Source organism: Dermacentor albipictus, chromosome 1 (assembly GCF_038994185.2).
Source record: "Dermacentor albipictus isolate Rhodes 1998 colony chromosome 1, USDA_Dalb.pri_finalv2, whole genome shotgun sequence".
NCBI classification, from domain to species: domain Eukaryota; kingdom Metazoa; phylum Arthropoda; class Arachnida; order Ixodida; family Ixodidae; genus Dermacentor; species Dermacentor albipictus.
The window spans coordinates 285,320,922-285,325,706 of NC_091821.1; the positions used below are offsets into that span (position 1 = coordinate 285,320,922).

The 4,785-nt window shown below is 42.8% G+C and overlaps 1 long non-coding RNA gene across 1 annotated transcript; it reads right to left on the reverse strand.

The window, feature by feature from the left end:
- Positions 1-655: 655 nt before the first annotated feature.
- On the reverse strand, positions 656-3,665 carry LOC139057157 (uncharacterized). Its single transcript, XR_011512600.1, has 3 exons — positions 3,307-3,665; positions 1,705-1,914; positions 656-879 (listed from the first exon to the last, which is right to left on the reverse strand). It is a non-coding gene; the product is annotated as an uncharacterized lncRNA (long non-coding RNA).
- Between the last annotated feature and the right edge of the window lie 1,120 nt (positions 3,666-4,785).

Below are 4,785 nucleotides of genomic sequence, written 5' to 3' on the forward strand. Positions count from 1 at the left end.
TTAGGAAAGCCCGCCAGTTGAATTCACTGGGAGCAGAACATCTGAAAAACTGAACACGAGAATGAAAAGACTTGCATTTAATGACATGCACGCGAGAAAAAATAAAGAAAAAGGAAACTAAGGAATGCGGATAGAGCAGTCAGCATTGTCATGGCGTTTGCCTTCCCTTACAAAAAATTTTAGTAACATTTTATAAACCGTCTTTAGACAAATGTTACTAGAACCTATCGACATTCTATAAAATGTCTTTAGACACCGTAACAACTTCCTAGTAACCTCGTACCAACTATTGGCCACCGATATTGAATTGAAGGTATAGATATAAAATGTCGATAGAATTCTTACTGACTGCTTATTATCTTATGTCGTTAGAAAGTGTCAACTGTGAAGCGACTATTTATTGACCACCTTTATACATCCTAACTACTTGCTAGTAACATCCTGTCGACTATTCGCCACAGATAGTTGACAGGATGTTACTAAGAAGTCGTTAGGATGTATAAAGGTGGTTAATAAATAGTCGCTTCACAGTTTTTAGAAAGTACATAAAAATTTTATTCAGAGGTAATTACTTTTGCAATTATATATTGCAAAAGTAAGCTTTGATTATCTCTGAATAAAATTTTTATTTGCTTCCTAAAAACTGTTCAATGACTATTTATTAACCACCTTTATATATCCTAACGACTTGCTAGTAACATCCTGTCAACTATCTGTCTTTGGCGAATAGTGATTGCCAAGTGGCTAGGTGTGGCATGCAACAGAAGAAGACGGGTTTCCATTTGTGCTTGAACACATCCATTTAACATCCCCGGGCTAGTAAGGAGGACGAGTTCTCCAGCTGCCCTGGAAGTAGGCTGAAATGTTGCGTTGTGTAGTCTAGAAACGAGAAGAAAAAAGGCAATATATTAGTTTTGCTACAGTGACATTGCAACGCACCATGCATCTGTTTCTTAAAAAGGAAGTGCACAAGAGAAGCTTTCAATCCTGTGAGCTATAAACATCTCCACCTGTTTTGTGCAAAGTCCTAAAAATGCGTGAAATGACTGAATTCGTGCATTAAAGCTGGGAGCGTGATGGATGTGCGTAACACCAACAGATGCACGACACATAAACTCTCGTACAGATTGTCATCTACAAACAAAAGCTGTAAACCAACTTCAGTTTAATGAACTTCGATATTCGTATTGTGACTAGTACATGGAAGTTTCATGTGTGAATTATCTTAGGAAAGGCAAGGTGTCAGTCATAACTATGCTGCAGCTTTGCTTGGGCACAGGTACATAGAAGAGTTGATTTTTATGTTGCACTTAAGAACCACGAAATGATACAAGCAACATGTAAGCAGTTGAACAGGCATTACGGACGTTCTACAGCAAGATTACAAAATGCCTTTGTTGTGCAGGCAGACATTGTCAAAGTGAGCTTGTTACTAAACATGTTAGCTTTCCACAAGACAGGATATTATCAGTGCATTCATATGACCAGGGCCTCTATCACAAAAATACATATGCCAACAGTAATGTCAATTTTCTAGTTATGGTGGCAAAGCTTGCATTATAATATGCTATTATAATCAGGTTAATAGCTATTTTAGCAGGAAAGAAAGGAGTATACCCTAAGATAGCACTGAAATTGCCATGAAAGGAGTTTTGTTGAAAACTGCACAAAGAATATTAAGATGCTTCTTTGTGACACACATACCTACTATGGTGCTGACCTTCTTGGAATCCAACGGATCCTTCTGTGGAAGGCATTTGACAGCCGCCCAAAGAAGGACCTCCCTTCAACGTCTTCTATTGAAAAAGGAGCTTTAAGGAGGCCCTCCGCGAAGTGAAAGCCTGAGTTGTTAGCATCCAGGCACAGCCTCTTCAGCAGGCCCTTTTCAACGCATACACCGTCACCGATGTCTACCTGTGAAAGAATACAACAACCAAAGATTCATTTTATACGCATTTGATCAAGGAATGGTTAGGAAGTAGGGTAAGGTTTGCAAAAACGGAAGTCGCTGCTTCTTGTTGATTCGGTTTAAAGAACAAAGCAGCCTTACGTATACCATACATGCATTGTACGTAAGACTAGAAGGTATTGGGAACTTCAATGCGAAAGAAAGACATGCATCTGCCTAGAACTAAGCAAATGTCTGCCACCCCTTGACACAGAGTGAGATCTGGTGCTGTTTTACTGATTAGCAGACATTGAAAGCTTCAAGCCTCATCGAGTATAGGGCCAAGCTGTGCTCGATTAGTGGCGCACAAGTGCTCGAGAACTATCAAACAAGATGCAATTGTCTTCAAATACAATTCTGGTTCCCCTTGCAGACATGCACTTTTAAATTTACTGACTGCACTTGGGTGTAAAGATTTTGTCTGACAGAGTGAATAAACAATATACACAAGCAGCATTTTCATAGTTAGCATAGTCTTTAATAGGTACTGATACCTTCAATTTAGAAAGCCCTGTATATTGGGCCTCATCAAACTAATTTCACAAAAGGTTTGTCAAGGCAGAAGCATAGAACTTTAGTCATTAGAAGACAGGTGAAAGTAGTTAATTATTGCAATTATTACTGAAAATTAAAATTCAGACAGCTCATCCCAATGAGAAATGGATGCAAGCAGTTTGTACATGCCACATAAGCATTTAGATATCAAAAATAGGGATTAGAGAAAACCTTCCCTTAGAGGTTCATTATTACAAGCAGCCATGCCCTCGAGAAGACATAACTTCTTTTTCTGTAGGCAGAAAGAGGCTCGAGTATTTTATTGACACATATATGTGCCCATGCATATATGTCATCTCTGTTGTAAACCTTTTTTTCATGTACATGCAAGGTGTGTTTATAACATCTCATTGTGCACAAAATTTGCGTAATAATTTAAGGACCGCGATTTTGTAGCGATGGTATTCCTTTGCGCTATTCGTTAGTAGGCTGACCGACGCCCCGGCCCGTGCTACGTACTGCAGCTGCCGGCCGTTAGCGGTGGGCGAGAAGAGTGATATAGAATCGAGGGGTAAGTATTGCTACAAAATCGCAGTCTTCAAATTATTACGCACTGCCGAACGAACACAAACTTTCAATGTGTTTTCATAATTGCGTGCCCATTCAGGCATAGCAATCAAGGCGGGTAGCAGAATGCAAGTACGCTGTAACATCAGAGGAAGCTTTCGTGAAATTGCTTGCTAAATGTGCACAGCAACATGGCTAACATACGATAGGAAAGCGCTTTGCTCTAGCTAGTAACACAACGCTCATTACGTAAATCATAAGCTTCAAGAATGCGCGCAAGCGCCAAACTTGCTTACCTTTCAAGACTTGGCAAACGCTCCTTCGTCTAACAGGTACAGAAGCACCGACGTTTCTCTGGCGCAAGCACTGTAGAACTGCCGATGAACTCCAGCTTCACAAAAGCACAACCTTCAACAGTCTTCCAAACACTACAATTCGAAGCCCCAGTACCAGACTTTTCACGAGAGCGCGGGCAGGCAGCTCGGCAGAACAAAGGCAGCTCGGACGGGAGCTGTACTAGGGCACTCACTGTCGACACTGGTGCATCGCTCGAAACACACGGCGAACTAATGGCGTTACACGAGTCCGGAGGGTTTGGGATGGTCACTGCACACAACAAGGAGCACGTTTTGTCTAGGCACTTTTAAAATTTACCTCAAATATCACCTTACTGCAGGGAGCACTCACGACAACCAACGTGGTGTGTCGACCAAACAAATACTACAGTAGCGCCACTCTGCGGTTTTTTAGAAAAATGTGTCTTAAATGAAAAAATTGCGTGTTTTTTCCTAATAACATTTGATAGAGTCTTTTAATAAATTTATTTGGTCCAGAAGTGTGTACTTTGTACTTTGTGATACGAAGTTTAAGGAAATGTATATATAATAAAAACTAAGCGGATGTTGCCTTCAAGATTCGCAATTGCTTCAGGTGCATGCAGGTTGCAAAAGCACGGCCTTCGAGATCAGACTGTCACTCAAAGGAAGCCGTAGTAGGAGGCGGAGAGGCATTTAGGCCCCAATCATTGGGTTTACAGTGCCTAGGTAGGCTTCCTTATTTATAAAGTGTATACGGGGACTTCAGCCGAACCATGAGCGAGCTATACAGACGCACGCGGTACGATTCGGTGTCCGATCCGACGTGCGGCGCTGCATGCTACGGCATGAGCGGCGCGTAAGCTCCGCCCACATCCAACTCCCCAGCTTGAGTTCATATCCACGTCGAGAAACGCAATATAAACAACTCTGCACAACACTGCTTCGCTTTACGCGAAGGCTGTCGATAAAATTATGCCCCTGTGAGTGACAGAACACTTCACGACGGCGCGTTGTCCACTGACGGCTCCGCTAAAGCCAGCGATAGGGCCGGTAGGCATAGCTAGGCGGACGCTGCAGCCGACGGCGCTTGCGATCCAGTGCGAGCTCGTCGAAGAGTGCTTATTTTTGCCAAAACAATGAACACTGTACACTTAGGTCGGCCGTAATTAAATACAATTGGTTTACTCGACGCAGTCGTTGCGAAGGGCAAACGTGCAAGCGAAGCGAGCGGCCTCGCTCAGACGGTCGGTGTGTGATGTCTGCTCGCGAAATGCCCTCGCGTCGCGGCTCCCGATCTCACCAGTAGCTTAGTGCTAGTGTACAAGGCGCTGGTCTGCGTAACAGGCACACGTTCGAGATAATTTTACTGAAATGGTAACTATTTCATGTCAGAAACAAGCTGCAGCAGGCAAGGAAAAAGAATAACTGCGAGAAACCGGAAAGCCAGCACCGCCTCCG